The sequence below is a fragment of the Corvus hawaiiensis genome, chromosome 6 (assembly GCF_020740725.1).
Source record: "Corvus hawaiiensis isolate bCorHaw1 chromosome 6, bCorHaw1.pri.cur, whole genome shotgun sequence".
Taxonomy (NCBI): Eukaryota; Metazoa; Chordata; class Aves; order Passeriformes; family Corvidae; genus Corvus; species Corvus hawaiiensis.
In genome coordinates, this window is record NC_063218.1 from 4,143,332 (window position 1) to 4,161,736 (window position 18,405).

An 18,405-nucleotide genomic window follows, 5' to 3' on the forward strand; every position below is an offset into this window, starting at 1 on the left:
GTGTGCCACTGCCCTTCACTGCTTTTCTAGCTCCTCCCCTGCAATTAGACAAAGTCAACATAGCAGAGTCAGGCTGAGCAGCCCCGAGGTACCTGCAGCTCTCAACTGTCCAGATTCACGGTCCCAACGAACGGGCTTTGCTTATTCACCGCACCACTACCTCAATTAGGACTTTTTATTATATCTCAGCTATTTACCACAGACACAACAGATGGAACAGATAACACTAAACACGCTTTAAGTCCTCACCTAAGAAGAAAGAGCGGGGGGGAAAATTATCCAGAAAGAAACGGGAGCAAATGCATAAGGCAGCTTGCAACCAGGAACCAGTTACCATGCCTACTGAAGCCTGTTCTAAAGAATGTGTTGGCTGACACACAGAACTCAATGAAAAGATGAAAAAAATGTGCAGGCAATACTAGTTTGGCAGGGATGGTGGGGAATCTGAGACAGAGCTGCTGGTATGGAAGGATCTCACTGCATGCAATTTGCAAACATGCCAATTCAATGGCATGTGATAGACACTAGATGGAATTTAAAGGTCTTAGGGTCTTAGAGAGCTGGAATCGCACAAGGAAACTGTGGGTATTAAAAATAGCAATCCTTTCACCAAACCTTGTGCCTCAGATTTGAATTCAACACTGTTGAGAGAAATCCCTGCCATCTCTTCCAGGCATGCTTGAAAAATTGCCTGGATGTACCTTAATTCTGCTGTATCTTTACATCCCAGTAAACACATGGCACCAGCGCCGCTGCATTTCCGAAGAAATTCCCAGGGCTTCCTTTGTGTGTGTGTGTGTGTTTTGAAAGGGAACTGGCTGCCTAACAGGACTTATACTGCAACTTCAGGCAGTTAACTTTTATGGGATTTCCGAATTTTTCCTGGTGGGTGGGGGGAAAGGGCAATCAGGCTGAGGAAGGGAGAGGAAAAGTTACTTGAGGGCTGAATTTTTTGGGAGAGGTGTACAGATGATTGGGTTCAAGTGCTTCACTGTGAGTCCACCCTTTCTCCCAAATAAAAATCTATCCAAATTCCTATTTACCATATATAAAAGTCCTTTATGTTTTGTAAGAGTGGTCATTCATTTATTTTTTAAAAATTGTATACATATGTATCTGTGTGTGTACGTGTGTGTCTGTGTGTGTGTGTGTATTATTTGATGGCATGTGGCAAAGGTTTGAAAAGTTGGGGCACATGATTGAGACCTTGGAAAAGATTTCTGTAGAAGGGGAGCAGAGTACTCATTTCTCAGTGCCTACTTGGTGGCTTTTTTCAGCCCAGCCAAGATGCTGGCTTGGTTGAGGGCCAACTCCCAATTTCACAGTTTGGATTTAGCAGCAATATTTTTGGGAGCCGTGGTGGTTGCAGGGGTTTGGGTCAGTCTGTTGCTGAGTAAGGACCATGCCACTGTTTTCAGTTTGTGCTGGATTTGAACTGGTAAAGCCATGTTTGCTTGGCTCTGACTTGGCCCATGTTCATCAGCACTGAAATTTAAGGGCTGATCTTTGGTGTGGATGGATGTTCCTGCTTGACACAAAGCACTTGCAGAATTTCACATCAGCTCTGCTATCAGATCACATGGTGGGGCAAATTCCTGTGGCAGGAAGCCACCACATCCTCTCTCAGACTCCTGCCATCATCTTCACTGCCCACCTGATGGATTTCCTTACAGGAAGGTTTCTGCCATCCCCTCTGCCCAGTGATCCCTTTCCACAGGAGGAAGATGAATGTCCCCAGTTAGGAGATGCTCAGGCTGATGAGGAAAGCACAGCTCATGCTTCATGAACACCAAGATGTCCAGTTTATGTATTCATCACTGCCACCTTTTGAGCCCAGATCCATGAACCTTTATTCACTTTTCCTTGGCTATAAAAAGGGTGGGTGGGTCTCAGAGGCCAAGTGAGAGATATGGTGTCTTCTGGAGATCAGAGGAGGATGTCAAGCCTTTCCTAACTGGCAGGCATCCCCTCCCAGCCAAGGTGGACAACTCTCCATGCAACAGCACAGCTATTTCGGATCCCATTTCACTCTTTTTTGCTACAGGCAGCCAAAATTCCTAATCTGGTTTGAGAATGCCATCATAAGGCTGTGCTATGAACTGGTAGGCACAGATGCATGGAAGGACTGTGTCTTAAGTTCTAGGATTAGTGGAATCAAATTTTCATATGCCTCACATGGATGCAGAGACACAAAGTTGCCTATGTGCTGCTAATTACTGCAATCCTGGTATTATGAGAAATTTTGTGGAAAAGTATCTTTATGCCTCTGATAGGATGGTGTTACTCACTGGGTGAGTGAGACTCTGGTATCTGGATAGAAAGGGAGTCACAGATTTAAAACCAGAGGGACAACTGTGTTTGTTTAATCTGTCCTGCTATTTGATGCAGTCCAGAGGATGTCTGTGGATTAATACGTGTTTGGATTGGAGAATCTCACTTGGAAAATGTCCAGTCTGGAGACTGAAATCTCCAGCAGTGGAGACTCCTCTGCAGCACTTGGCCATTTGTTCTGGTCATTAATTACATCCCAATCTGAGCAACCTGGCCTAGTGGAAGGTGTCCCCGCCCATGGCAGGGAGATGGAACAAGATGATCTTTAAGGTCCCTTCCAACCCAAGCCATTCTATGATTCTGTGAATTTCCTCTTTATCTCAATGGACCTTTCCCACCCGAGATCCTAAACCTGTGGTCTGGTGCCTTTGAGGGTCTTGAGCTGTTCAGGAGGAAATTTAGTGAGGCTAAAACAGCTCAATGAGTCTAAATTCAGTTTTTTAGCTACTGGATCCCATTATTCATCTTCCAGCCAGGGCCCTGATTGTCCCACTTCTTGTCATCTCCAACACCACCTAGCCAAGGAGCTTCTAATGATCAGTGAAGTAAAAGCCATTTATTCCAAGTTTATTTGGGTGGTTTAGAGGGTTTGTGGAAGTACTTCAGCTGTGTTAATAAACTGTATTTCACAGCCTTCTCCTTCCTATGCTGGGTTTAAAGCATGAAGCTGGTGTAGGTGGCTCCACACTCCCAGTGTGGACGTGTCACAACTTCAAAATTGATCTTTCAGCTGAAAACAGCTATGAGATGTGACAAACCTTGACACCTCAAGAAGAGGGGTAGCTGGGTGGTCAAGGGTCTGGTCAAACATGTTATCCCAGTGTGCTGAGGGGTCTGTGGGATGGCTGCCTCCAGCTGCAGAGCAGTGACCCAGCACAGCCCTTTACAGTGTTTGACTGTTTATTGGAGTTCCTCATCTTCTTTAGCTTATTAATTCTTCCCTCATAGCCCACTGTTAGGTAGAAATTGCTTTCTTTTTTACAGATGGGGAATTCCCACCAGGGAAGTTGCAGGCTGTATGCACACTATCTAATTTAGGCACTAACTTAAGCCCCTGGTGTAGTTATTGGGTAGAAGCAGAGACTTTCAGAGAACCTGAGGGAAGGAATGCTTCCTCCACCTGCCAAGCAGCATCACATGCTTCTGTCTTATGGATCCAATGAAAAGGACAAATCTTCCCCAGATGTTGCTGATTTTTCCTAGACCACACCAGACAGGACGGGCACAGCCTAGACTGAAATATATGCCATTTATTTTGAATCCTAATGGCTGTGGGTCACTCTTCCTTTGGATTTATTTTCTACTAGTTTCAGGAGTCTCTTCTGTGATTGGGATCAGACATATTTTTTAGCAGGGATATCTTCTCTGAAATGCCTAAATCACAGGGTGGGACTACTAATAATACAGAATATATAAATAAAATGTGATACAGTCAATGACAGTCAACAGAAATTTGTCAAGAATAGACAATTTCAAAACATGGTAACAATTTTTAAAAGAAAATACTGTATTTTGGATATGATATGGCTGGATAACTTCACCAAAACCAAGTTATCTGTAACCACTGTCAAAGAGCCACCACGGTAATTAACACTTGGACTCGATGATTTTGGAGGTTTTTTCCCAACCTTACCAATTCTGTGAGAGGAAGATTGTCCTACGTGGAGGCCTTCAGCAGTTTGCCCTTGTTCTACCCAATGGAAGAGGGAGTGGTTACAGGTCACACCAGTCAGGGGAGGCCAAAGCAGAGGATCAGAACTGGGAAAGTCTTGGGGAATTTGGAGCAGGCAGCCATGAAGGGAGAGGTGACAGGAGTGGTCAAACATCTCCAAAACCATTGTGAGGGGTCTGAGTCTGTCCTCCATGTCCAAGGGGCTGGGGCAAGAAGGAAAGGGCATTGGGTGAAGCCCCGAAGTTCAGCTTAGAGGTTAAGAAACACTTCCCATGAGGAGAAACAGAGCAGACTGCCTGGAGGGGCAATGAAGGCTTTTGCCTGCATGTTAGACAAATATCAGCCTCAAAAATACAGATGACCCTACCCTGGGGCAGAAGAATGGATAGGTGGCTTCTTGATGTCCTTTCCAGCCTTGTTTTTCTGTAGTTTCATTGTACATTGCAAGATTCTGTGAGTTTTGGATGTGCCTGCAGAGAAATCTGCTTCATCCATCCCTTACATGCACCAGTATTACTAAGGGAAAGTAAACATAACTCTTCAAATTCAGCCCGTTGTGCTTAAATGCTGCAAAATTTCATGGCTGAGATGTCAGGAGTTGCCTGTCAGTATTTGGGTGCAGGGGATGGAGGGTGTTGCATGGCCTATGCCTGTGCCTGAGCACAATAGTTGGAGTTTGCAGGGCTTTATTTTCTTTCTAGTCTACTTCTTGGCTAACCATGAAACTCCAGACCCAGTCAGGTGAAGCCTGGCTCTATTTTAATCAAGAAATTGTGGCAGGAAAACAAAGAATTTTTTGGGGTGCATTCAATTGTAAGCTTTGATGAAAAGGGATATTCTGATACAAAACCATTTCAATAGCAGTCCTGGGCAGAAAAAAACATCAATACTAAAGGCAAAATGACAGCAATTCCCTTTCCCTTTCATGCAAGCCCTGATCCTACACCTGGGGATGCTGATGTGGGGAACCAACCCAAGATGAGAGGTGTGCATCAGATTAGCTCTGGCTAGAAGCAGACCACCCGGGGATAGATACTTCTGGGACATTTTTAGTAGCATGAAAATTACACTACAGGGGTTCTGGTGTCAGGGAAAGGTATGAAACCTCTGTTGTACCCCAGGCTGGAGGTGCCCAGAGGCCTCCCAGACCACACATCGAGTACAAGGAGCCACCAGCAGTTCTGTGTTGAGTAACTGCATGAAATGTAGCCATGGTGGCACATGGTTGGGTAGGAGAATCAATCTCTGGGAGTTTTGGAGCATGTTTGGAAGAGATGAGATCTTTGGTGGCCATCTTCTCCTTGCATCCAACTATTCACTGTGCCCCACCCAGCAACGTGCCTGTGGAGCCAGTGGGGCCAGGGCAGTGACAATCCCCCTTTGCTGGGCACTGGTGAGGCTGTACCTTGAATTCTGTGTTTGGTTTTTGGCCCTAAAATAGTGCTGGGGCATGTCCAGAGAAGGGAATGGAGTTGGGAAGGGTCTGGAGCACCAGGAGGGACTGAGGGAGCTGGGGGAGCTCAGCCTGGAGCAAAGGAGGCTCAGGGGGGACCTTGTGGCTCTGCACAACTCCCTGACAGGAGGGGGCAGCCGGGGGGGTCAGGCTCTGCTCCCAGGGAACGGGGACAGGACAAGGGGAAACATCCTCAAGCAGTGCCCGTGGAGATTTAGATTGGACATTCAGGAAGATTTCTTCAGGGAAAGGGTGGTCAGGCATTGGAACAGGGTGTCCAGGGCAGTGGTGGCATCACTATTTCTGGGGTGACTTAAAAGCCTTGTGGATGTGACACTTGGGGACGTGGGTTAGTGGTGGCTTGGCAGTGCTGGGTTAATAGTTGGACTCAGTGATCTCAGAGGGCTTTTCCAGCCTCAGTGATTCTATGAATTGCTTGCAGGGCAATGATGTGAACTGAGTTAGGGAGTCAATCTGGGAATAAACGTTGCAGGAACAGTCAGGCTTTCGAATCCAGATCCTTAAAAAAGCTCCATATGAGTGGGGCAACAAAAAAGGAAAGTCACAGGACTTCTTAAATTTGTATTGCCAGGCAAATGTGACCCTGTATTTAAGGTTTATGGATTGACTGGCTTGACCGGTGAGTGTAGAGCCTGCCTGTGCAGTGGTATCTGCCACCAGACACCACTCTCTGTGTGTCACGGCAGAAAATGTCCCTGGAAATGGACATCTCCCTCCCTCTGACCACCTGGGGGATGTGCAGCCACAAACAACTGGCCAACATTGTGAGAAGCTTCAAAGTGTCTCAGTCATTGAAGTGAGTGTGAAGGATGCCGTTGACTTCAAAAAGAGCAGGATCAGACCCAAAGCCACCGGCATTAAAAGCAGTTGGGATAAAAAAAAAAATACATGTATACTTTGGGGAGAGGGTGGTGTCAAGAGGGTGTTTTGAGTTAATTTCAGATTTGTTTTTGAGACCACAGCTGGGTGAGAACACTCCTTTGTGGAGAAACTGTACTTGAATTAACCTGCGATCGTACCAGCAGATGTAAAAGGGAAGCAAATGTATTAAACATCACTGTCTTGGACATTAGTTCTGAAACTGCCGCTGATCACACTCCACTTCAAAGAGACCCTCTACCAGGGGCTTGGCAGGGAAGATAAAGCCCTGGCTATTTACCTTCTGACCTTGGTTCAAGACTAAACTGAGAATCTAAATGAAAGTAGTTTGGTGGTCTCAGCTCAGTCCCTGGTAGACAGTTGTCCGTATCACAAAAGCGCCATCCCCAGTTTAACACATTTTGGCACAGCTGGTCCTCTCTGTTCAGGAGAGACCCTGGGCTAAATTAACACAGAGACTAAATTACATCTCATGTGCCATCGTGGAGATGGCAGTCTTCAGAATGGTGCCTTAGAATAGCAGCCTGTGTGGACGCTCTCCAAACTGGCTTCTGGATAAAGAAATCTGCTTTCAGAGCTGCCACTTTCAAGCCTATTGCTTAAGCCAAAAAAACGAAAATAAAAGCAAATTGCAGCACAGGTTTTTTAGGAACTCGTACTTAGAACAAGGATGATGATCTTGGAGAGATTAAAATACACTTTCTGAGTTTTTATTGAAATAACCGAAATTCAGTGGATTATTTTCTCTTATTAAAGCACCCCATTAGCCGTGACCATAAATTGCATCAATTAAATATATTAAAAAAATTCTATTATTTCTTACTAGAAAAGCCAAAAGAAGAGATGCTGCCATACAAATGTGCAAGAAGGCATTTGCTAAACATACATATTCATCATTTACTCATATCTATCTAATCAATCAATTAGATTTAGTACCTGATACTGTAAAGGGCTACAGTCATGTTTTAATAGGAATAATCGAAATATTTACATTAAAAATATCTGTAAATATTGGTAAGACATGACTACCCAGTGTATGCTAATATAGGAGAGATATTGTGATATAGACAGCATGACATAAATACCACATTTAGAGCCTGCATGTGCCGTGTGCTATGAAAGGTGCAAAAGCTCTAAGTGGAAAAAACCCCACAAATCAATAATGAGGCCATTACCACGAAGCCTGAATACAATGCAGGAAAACAATGTCATATCCTCAGTTTTGCTCTAATTGTGGGATGCCTTCCGAGCGAGCCGAGGGGACAGATGGTGGAGCGGTTCCCATGCTCTGACTCCTGCTCACTTTCTGGCTCTTCCTCACTCTTTATGTCTGACTTTGCTCGCATTGCTTAGGTTGGATCTTAGCGTTTTTCAGTGCTTCAGGGCAGTAAAAATTAATAATTCTAATTGTTGCTATTAGAGAGTCTGGCTGGATATTGGAAGTAGTCTGAAAACGTCATTATAAGGCTCTTAATGCCTTTCAGCCTCCAAAAGCCTTATAAATGTTTCATTTTTTATGGTGCCACTGGAAAGCCAGAGGTATCGCTGCACACACGATGTGCCTGGGGAAACTGAGGCATGAGGCTGCATTTGTAATTACAAGTAAATTACTCCACACATAGAGGCTGTGGCTCAGCCTTCTGCACTAGCAATTAGAAAATCCTTCTTTTCCTCTTCCCAGAAATACCATGGAAATAAGAGGGAAAAAAATTATTCAGTGGTCCAAGTAGTGAGGCAGCTGCTGTACTTAATCTGACAAGGTCAGGATGGGGATGGAATAGGGGATATTGGTAAACAGCTGCAAATGAAGAGATGATACAAATTCACCAGAATGGAATAGAAAAAATGCACCTTTAAAAAATTTTTTTAAATCAGACCCAACACACAAATTCCACCTCGTCTGCTCAGGTGTCGCAAACCCTTACATCTGCGAGCAGCTTTTTGCACCAGGAATATTCAGAAGCTTTTAGCCTCTCAAAGGCATAATTACTCTCAGGACTGGGCTCCCAGCTTGTGGCAGAAGTACCTCTCATGCCACTGGAAGAAAGGCCTTGCTCCAAATCCCGCTGAAGGCGACAGGAGGGCTCTCATGCCAAGGCTTTGGAGCAGCCCCTGCCTTGCTAAAGAAGCATGATATATTATACACCTAATTTTCAAAACTGGGTGGCTTAAGTGCATCTCTGGGCCAGGCTGTGTAACGGCAGAGTTGAATGCCCAGGAAGGATTGAAATGGTCACAAAATGTAATTTCTGCACGTGGAGTTAACTTTGTGTGGAGGGACCATTTTGTGATTTTGTGTGGTTTATTTTGCTAAGAAATGGTTCCAGTGCACCCCTCACTGGTCCCCATATGCTGTTCTAGACTGGTCTGTCATAAAAAATCCCCACCTTGTGCTTGCAGAAACAGTGACCCCACATAAACATATGCTCCCCAGACAGCCCCAGACTTTGCAGCATAATAAATGTGTTTGGGGAGAAGCTGTGCCCCGTTGCTTCTGAAGGCCCGGGCTGGCGGGGAGGATGCTCAGCCCCGGGCAGGATTGGGCCTTTTTGTACACATGGTGCTTTCACTGACATCAGTGAGGGTTCGGAGCTTGAATCCAAAGACATACATGGGGCTGGCAGGAGGCCGGGGCAGGGGTCTAATCTCCCCTGACTGTGCATGTGAAACCGCTATTAATCTTAATGGGAGTGCCACACACTCATCAAGGGAAGAATAGATGAAAGGGAGAATCACAATAGATCATTAGATTAAGCAAATAAATATAAATGAATATTCGTTTGGCCTTTAAAAATATTTTCCTTGACGGGTAATGCAAATATTGGGAATGTTCTTGCAAATATAAAGCCCCCTTGGATCATCACCTTCCTCCTGTGAGTAAGTGAAGAGTAAGGGAGAGAAATAACACTCGTGCTTGTGTCTCTCTCGAGGTGTTGAAGAAGATCCAGCTCTAAAGCGCTGAGTGCTTTTAACACACCAGGGAAAGAGATTTTTATTTCTTCCAATATCCTATTTTAAAAAATATGATATTCCTCTTTATGCCTTGCTTAATTTTCCCCACGGAAAATGGATGACAGGATCCTTCCCCCAGTTTGTGTCACTGGGGCTGAGCCCTGCAGAAGCAGCAGTGCTGAAGGAGAAGGAGGAGGAGGAGGATGATGAGGCACGGGGAGGTCTGGATGCGTGGCGGCTGAGAATCTCTCCTCCAAGGGGTTTTCGTCCCTGCTCCTCTGCACAAAACTAGCCAAAAAAGCCAGGGGGGCTCTTCTGAGTGACCCCCATCATGGGGCAAACTGAGAATTTCCTCTCAGTTATCATCAGTCCTCTGGAATACAAAATGGGAGGGGGGACCTTTGCCTCTGCTTCGGCCACTCTGAAACGATGTTAAGCACATAAATCAATACAAGAGGGTTTTTCAGCACCAAAGTGTGGCCTGATCCTGTCTCTGGCTCTCTGGGATGGAGGCAGAAAGGAGCTGACTGCAGGCCTGGAGGGAATTGGGAATATTGTCCTGCGGGGACGTTGAATCTATTTACTTCTAAATCCAGCAAAGAAGAGCAGGTCTCATTTCCAACACTGATAGCCAGAAAGCAGCACACTGGTTTTAAAAAATTTCCATGTCCTTAAAACTCAGTGGAAGGGCAACCTTTCACAGTGCCCTGATATTAAGAAGTTAGGCACCATGGGCTGGCTCATACAGCCATTTTTTTAATGCAAAAATCAATGAAGAACCCTGCCTAAAATCAATGGGATAATTTGCCACATTAATGTTGCTTTCGAGCTAACTCACAGCAGTATAAAAGGGCTTATTTCATTTAAAGACAACAACATTTTGGCCCAAGCAGTGTTTTTAAGTCTTCCCCTTCCTTCTCGTGTTATGGCTCAGAACAAATATGGTCTTTACTGGCTCAGAGGAAAGAAAACTCGAGCAAAAATTTTAATGAATGAAAATGCTTTCCCGTGAGCAGTGCTTTCCCCTTTGGATCCTCTACGATGAAGTGCAACAACTCTCTGCTGTGAATCATTTTCGCCTGGTCTGTCGTCTCTTCCAAATTATTTACTACATGCAAAGTCAGCCAGAATTCAGAAGAAATTGGGCTCGTTGTGACGTAAGGAGAGATGTGTGGGAACAAAAGGGCATTCCTTTATCCTTGCCTGCAACCCGAGCTCGGCGGCTTTGAAAGCTTCTCAAGTCTTCCACCAAACTCCTACCCCCTCTTTTCTTTTTCTTTTTTTCTTTTTCTTTTTCTTTTTCTTTTTCTTTTTCTTTTTCTTTTTCTTTTTCTTTTTCTTTTCCTTTTTTTCTTTTTTTCCCCTCTTTTCTTCCTTCTTCTGAAAAGTAATTAATATAATCTCATCAGCGGCCCTTACGCAACTGCTCACCTCAGCTTCTCTCTTAGGGTGCCAGGGGTTGTCCGGGGAAGTCAGCAGAGCCACCCCGAAACACCACGGCTCCCCCTGCCCCGGCTACAGCCCAGGAGGATGTTTTTAAAGGCGGATCAAGTTGTAAATGGCAGGGATTTCTTCCAACGGCCCTTGTCGGGCTGGCAGACCCTGGATTTACGCCCGTCCTCACCGTCCTGCGTGGGGCTGGATCTTGGCGGCTGCCCTGAATAGGGCTTTTGGAGGAGATGGGATTACTCACACGAGTAACAGCTTGTGGGGATTTGGCCTCCCCTTCCTGCTCGGAACCCAGGATTTTTTTTTTAAGGATAATTAAAGCGGTGCTATAAGCACCGGCTATCTGGATGTGGCCTCTGGCATTTTCCACATTGCACGGGTAAAATAATATGTCCCAGTTAATTTGAGGGGAGGGTTTGTGGCTGGTTTTGAGTGTCCCTAATGAGGCTAAGCAGAGAGGGGAAAAAAAGGAGAGGTCGTGGAAGAAGAAATTCAGGTTTCCTGAAGTCTCTTTCGGCCAGGATGACGTGGGGAATTCCCTCACCTTTTGGTACAGCATTAAAGGACGTGATAGGGAGCTGGTGTAATCCTTGTCAATAAATGCAATAGTCAGCAAGCAAAATTGCCACAGTGCACACAGAAATTCTGCCTTCACTCACCATATGGAACAGCTGGGAAGAGTTTCAAAACTTTTCCTCCTCCCCTCCCTTCTTGGTGTTATGATTTTTCTTTTTTTCATACGCACAGAAAACAAAAGAAATAGAACAACCTGACAACTTCGTGCGTTGTCTTGTGACTACAAAAAAAAAAAAAAAAAAAAAAGCCTGTGAAGTATCACTGCTATGTTTTAGTCTAATGCTACTTCTATCTTTTATCCTTTTTAATTAGAAGGCAAATTCTCAGACCGCCAGGCCTAATCCCTACACAGTGGAACAAAGCCCAGCAAAGTCTTTGAACACTGCCCAGCCAGGCAGCACAAACCCTAGTAACTGTTGGCAGTAGGGCTGGGACTCTGACCCTCATCTTAGCCATTCTCTTCCAGCCCCTGATGCTCCCTGCCCTTCGAAACCTTGTCTGTTGTTCTTCTGTTTGGACTGAAAAGACAAAAGGGGAAACAATGTGGGAAACCTAGAGGACTGGCTAGGTGGGATGCGGGGGAGCTGGTGACGGATAGGAGAAAGTAAATGGAGTTTCACGGGAATGGACACAGTGGGGAGAATTGGATCACCAGATTATGTCTTTAGGTTCAAGAAATTTCTTCATCCCTCACTAAATCTTTTCATGGACAATGCCACTTTTAAACAATTGTTGCATTTCCAATTACTACAGGAGTGTTCAAACAAATGGCAAAACCCTTAATGAAAAGTTTGCTCATATTTTAAACTTTGGAGATCAAAATCCATAAAACAAATAGCTTTTACATGAGTTTCTCTCAGACACTTATGTCTCCAAACTATTTACACTTGTGATATTTCCAGTTGAGAGCATAATTTGTGCCTACTCAAGCAAAACACGCAAATACATATAGATACATGAATTTCCAGAGCTAGCAGGAGCACTGCAGAATAAACATTTTGACTGAGATAGGCTCATGTCAAGCAAGCCAATATTAAGAAGCGCTGCCTGCTTTCTATTATTTTGGCTAACTGCAAATCATTAAGAGAGAAAACAACAGATGTGGCTACGAGCACTCAAATATCTTCCAAACTGTGACTGTGCACATCAACATAAAAGCCTGAGTTACTGTGGTGTGCAGGGATGCTGCGAGCAGCAACGGGATTATTTCAATATATGGGAATCATATGGACCTACCGCACCTAAGGAGGGAAAGGAAAAATAAAAATTGGCTACAAAAATCCCCCCCAAACCACAAGCCCCCCGAAACCTGGGGTGTCAGATAATTTTGTTTTCCCTTTAAAAATTTGAGGCAGGGCTTGGCGTTCCTCCAGCTGATGTAAAATGGGAGATATCTCTCTAATTTACTCCGTGGAGAATCTGACCCTTTTCCCCCCACTTTTTGGGGTTTTTTTGCAGGGGGGGAACCTTTGGAGTAGCAGTTACAAAGGACAGTTTCTGATTTCGGAGAGCCTAAGTCTGTTTAGGGAAAAGGGGCATAAGCTCCTCAGATATTTAGGCACTTTTAAAGACATTTACCCTAAATCCTTACACTCGTAGGCACTCACTTTTGAAGGCTAAAGTGGCGGTGTGTTTTTAAAGCAATTTAGTTAAACCAGTGCAAAACTCTTTGTGGACATCATAAATCAATTTAAACCTGGCTTATACCGATTTAGCTTAGTTTAGCTACTAAGTGTCTTAAGCTAAATTGATAAGCCATTTTTAAACCCATTTAAGAATGTCTACACAGGGCTTTGTGCCAGTGAACTTAAATCAATTGAAAACCAATTTTAGCCGGTGCCATTTTGAGTGTAGACAAGATTAGGCATCTTGAATGGGAATGTGTGCTGATCCCATGTTTTCCTTATAACACCTCTGATTCCCAGCACACGGGGCTGGGGCCATGAGTGGCGCGACCAATTTTGTGCTATGACTGTTGTGTGTGTTTTTGGCCACGCCGTAACGGTGGCATTGATCTGCTTGGTGGCCACAATTAAAGGTTTTGGCTCTGTGCTTGGCAAAATATTCATTGCAGCCTCTCCCTTGTTGGGTTTTGGTCCTGCAGGAGGATGCAGGGGGGTCAGTACTGTGCTTTAAGGCCATCCCAAGGGTCTCCTGACAGATGGGTTTACAGCTCGCCTGGGCTCTGTGGTAGTCCCCATGGGCAGAATTGCCTGCACAAGGGGTTTGGTGGACAGACAGGAGCAGATATTTCCTTTGGAGTGGTAAAAGTTAGGATCTTGCCTCACAAAGGCCACCTTGGTGTGGAGGATCAAGAGCAGAAGACACCCCTGGGTACAGGTCAGCTCAGAGACAGAAACAAGAGGGTGCTGGGGTCAGCTTGGCCTGGCTGCTGCAGGTCTCCTCTGGTTGGAAGTATTCAAAATGAGGTGAAGAAGGGCCTTTCTGTTCTCTTGTGAGCAGAACTGCTTGAGGATGCTTTCCCTAAGATGGTACCTAAAGGCCACCAATGTGAGCAGTGAACACAAGAGCTGTCTCCCAGCTTGGTCATAGAATCAAAGAATCACAGTTGGGTTGGAAGGGACGTTAAAGACCATCCAGTTCCAGCCCCTTGCCACGGGCAGGGACACCTTACACTAGACCAGGTTCCTCCAAGCCCTGTTCAACCTGGCCTTGGACACTTCCGGGGATCCAGGGGCAGCCACAGCTGCTCTGGGCACCCTGTGCTGGTGCAACCATGTCCTGCTGACAACTCACGTATGTGAGCTGCTCAGATGACTGCAGACACCCATGGGAAAGGTGTCTCAAAACTTTGACACCATCCTCTCCACCAGTGTGTCCTATATGGATCAGACATGGCGCACCACACGCAGGGCAAGGGCCAGATTCAGGAAGAGATGAAAGCACAGATTTTAAGCTGATGTGTGAGCTGAAGTGCAGTGCCATGACTCCAATATTCAGACTTGAGCTTGCCCCTAGATATCTCCCTGAGCTGAATCCAGCTGGACTTCTACTCTTAAAAATGAGCACTGCATGTTCAGGCAGGTGAGGTGTCAATAAAAACCACAGTTGTTATCATGCATGTGCCTGAAGCCCTCTGGTTCAGCTCCTCTGGGCGTGGAAATTCAGTACAACTGAGGATGCTCAGGGTAAGGTGGCTTTGGGCAGTGTGGCTGTGGCCATGAGGACATTGGGTGAGAGGTTGTGCAGTGTGAGCAGCCGTGCCCATCCCATACATCTCTGACTCCATGTTGTTTTCGGGTGGTAAAAAGGGATTTTTTAATAATACTTAATCAAAGACTGGGGTGGTTTTGTGCCTATCACCGAATGGATTTTTAAAAATTTTTTTTTTATTTCTAATGAACCAACCAATTTAAGAAAAATCCTACAAATTCTGACCAAATTCCAATCAGATTTAAACTCATGAAAAGAATTACTGCTTGTCCTACACTGGCCTGTTTTGTTCACTGCAGGTGGTGCTTTCGTGTCGTAAACAGGGTCTGTCACGTTGTCATCATGTGTTCAGTTTCTGTGTAGGTATAAAAGAGCAGTTTGTCCAAATGAAGGTGAATAGAGACATTTCCAGCGTCTTTCACAAAAAAAAAAAAAAAAAAAAAAAAAATCCTACATGATGGATAAAATTGATGTGATATCCTACTTTTTTATCTTTCTATCAGAGGCAATTATATTCCTTCCCTCCTCGTAGCCTCGGCATGACATTACGGCTGTGACACTGTCCATGCACACATAGTGGAGAGGAGCTGCAAGTATCCCCTGTAATCTAACCACACACAAATTTCCAAGTGTTTTTCCGTGCCATTAATCTTAATATTGAGTGCTCTAATCTTTTTATAGTGCACAATACACACTACCCCCTGATAAAAATCTTTTATACATGTCTGGGCAAACAGCATGAATAAATAATGGCCAATTTCCATACTGCCAAGCAAAAAGCTACTGTAAATTTATTTTTATTTCCAGCCTCGCTGCATCCCTCATGGGGTGGAGTCTCCTTGCCCCGGAGTGAAAGGGATCAAAGATAACATTCTTCTCTGTCTGGGTGTACTTTGTGGACCTGCCTCCCAACCAAGGGATGAAAGGAACTTGCTAAACTGTTGCCATTTTGCAACATCTGCTATAATTCCCCTAAATCCAGATTTGTCTGACACAGAGAGCTCCTGTTCTTACATCATTGCCATGTGACAGTATAACACCAGTCACATCAAGCTTGAGGATTCCAGCTCTGGGCGATGATAATATGAAGAAAACCTTTTTTGCCTAGGGCAAAACACTTGTAGCAAAGTATTATTCATCTGGCCAATTTAAATCTTCTCTCAAAAAGGTACCCAGAAACATATGCAGCGTGCCTTTGTAAAAGGCTTGAGCTGCTCATAGGCAAATGACCTGAACCAAGAGTACAAAACCCAATGTCCTAATTAATTACTGCTAAGCAGCTCTGATACACAGAAAAGAAATGCTGGTACTAATCCTTAACCCTGTCCTACATTCTTAAAATAGCCAAAATATTGCTGACAGCTAGGAAAACAAAATTGCCTCTGATTTAAAGGTTTGGGACCCCGGCTTAAAAAGAAGATCAGAATAAAATATTTGAAAAGAGTGATTTTGGAAAAGTCCTGTTGCAGCACATAGCCTGGCTCCGCGGTGGCGTGGTCCCCTGTTTTGGGATGGAAACAGTGCCAGGAAAGCAAAGCCCAGCTAAAGCCTCTCTGGGTCTGTGTGCCCCCGCTTTGCTCTGCCCTGTGAGGTTCAGCTCCACAAGGTTGGGTTGCTTCTCCCAAAAAGCACACTTTGTCTGAACACCACCATCAACTTATAACGGGGCAAAATAACATTAAAGTACGTAAAAACGATGCCATTAACACCCCACTTGCTGAAGCAAGCCCTTGGAGCACTTTTTGGGACTTAATCCTTCAGTTTGAAGGCAATGACATTGGAAACAAGATTCAGTGTCCACTAATGACAGCCACATTTTCTTACCAGGTTTTTGGGTATCACAGCTTGCTCTACCAGTGGGGAAATAAAAATTTTGATAGATGTGGTAATTATGCATCTCATGATAGAGCTGTTCAGTGTTGGGCAGAAAAGTGGACTTTTTCTGGCTTGGGGGGCAGGCAGGAAGGAATCCATTTTAGGAAAGAAACAGATCATCAGCTGAAGGGTTGTTGGCATCCAGGGATGGAAAGCCATGAATAAAGTTTGCATCTTCCATGGCATCAAGATATCAATTTCTCATGAAGAGAAAGGAAAATCTTTTTCTTAGGTGCATCCCCACTCCCTGTGTCTAATCCTGCAAATTGGGCTGTGATCCCACAGGTCACATGGGAAGTGACTTGCTTACTTCACATGAAGCACCTGGCAAGCAGGAATTGGGCTATAAATTTTTCCTCTGACAACCAGTCCAGGCCAGGGGACTCCAGTGGATTTACTGACTGGGGGGAACTCCAAGCCATTTGCCCATGAGTGTTTTCCTTCTGCCCATGCCCTCTTCCTGCAGACTGTGGCTGTCATGAAACCCCCGGGTAAAGCTCCGTGTTCCTTGTCAATAAGGTGGTGTCAGCAGTGCTTTGTCACTTTGCTATTATGAACTTAATGCCTGAGTGATGTCCTCAGCTTAGTGGTGACATTGAGTGAGTAAGTGCTGATTCAGAGACCTGCAGCAGCTCCACTTTGGGGGTAATTTCCTGCCTGGTTTGGTTTTCCATGCCATGCAGAGCACTGACTTCTGTTTCTGTGGGTGCATTTTAGAAGCAAGTGCCTGTGGATGCTGTGAAATCCAGGGTGCCCTGGAGAATGATCCAGGGAGACTTCAGAACCCCTTCCAATGCCTAAAGGGGCTCCAAGAGAGCTGGACTTTGAGCAACAGCACGGAGTGACAGGAGAAGTGGGAATGGCTTTAACTGCCAGAGGGCAGGGTTAGATGGGAGTTTCGGAAGGAATTCTTCCTTGTGAGGGTGGTGAGGCCCTGGCACAGGCTGCCCAGAGAAGTTGTGGCTGCTCCATCCCCGGCAGTGTTCCACACCAGGTTGGACAGGGCTTGGAGCAACCTGGTCTAGTGCGAGGTGTCCCTGCCCACGGCAGGGGGATTGGAACAAGATGATCTTAAGTTGCCTTCCAACCCTAACCATTCTGGGATTCTGTGAAACCCCTCCACAGAAGCCTTAAATACATAGCTGGCTTTGATAACCTGGGTGCGTAGGCTTGATAGGGCTTTGCAGATAGCTTCCCATGGCTCTGCAGGTCACTGGGGCTTCCAGCATCCCTGTCCTGCATGAATGGCTCAGACTGGAGCCTACACTCAACACCCCATTAAAGAGGATATTTTTATTTTTGGAGTGGCTGCATACCATCAAGGAAAGTGCTTGTTTCTATAACGTGGATAATTACATAACACTAGGATTTCTCTGCTCATTATTAGCATAATTTTAAAATTATTTGCAAGAAAATAAACATGGTGTCTGCAGTCATACTCATTTCCTAGACAAACATCTAAATCCACATCCCCCATTTTAACTTCTCTTTTTCTTTTTTTTTTTCTTTTCTTAAAGCACTCTTGCGATCTTCCTAAATTTGCCTGTGCCACCATTTCATTTTGCTAATACCCCTTGAAACTGTTAACACTTTTTCCTGAATACTTTCCTAGTGGATACGAAGCAAAAAGGAAGAAAGGCTACTGTCAAATTGATTAAGTGAAAGCTCATTAGAGAAAGTAACAAGAGGTAAAATCTGCATATGCATTGCAGAAATGTGTCTGATCTTGCTAAGTTGTGAAAAGACAAAATAAGCTCAAAACTCCTTGTGCTGTAAGTAGTTCTGGGGAGATGGGGGCTGGGGATGGAAAGGGCTCCCAAATGTGTGTTACATTAAGGATTCCTCCTTAGAAAGAGGCTGTGGAGCAGCCCCTGCTAACACCACTTCACTGAAGGGTTTTAACGACCAGCCCTGATTTATGGGGGGTTGTGCCTGTGCCGTAAAAATTCTCAATTCCTTGAGCCCTGACAAACAAGACCACAACACAAAACCCCTGAACAGCAATCCAGCAAAACTGCTTAAA

The 18,405-nt window shown here is 44.9% G+C and overlaps 1 long non-coding RNA gene across 13 annotated transcripts in view; it reads left to right on the plus strand.

Annotated features, from left to right (window-relative positions):
• The window catches only part of LOC125327457, a 99,831-nt gene that overhangs the window by 27,071 nt on the left and 54,355 nt on the right, over positions 1–18,405 (plus strand). Inside the window, exon 1 of one of the 13 annotated variants that reach the window (XR_007204271.1) lies at positions 17,073–17,084. The exons of the other annotated variants lie outside the window; for them this stretch is intronic. This is a non-coding gene — a long non-coding RNA (uncharacterized LOC125327457). Of the gene's footprint in view, positions 1–17,072; positions 17,085–18,405 lie in introns of those variants that run through there. 13 annotated transcript variants of the gene reach the window in all.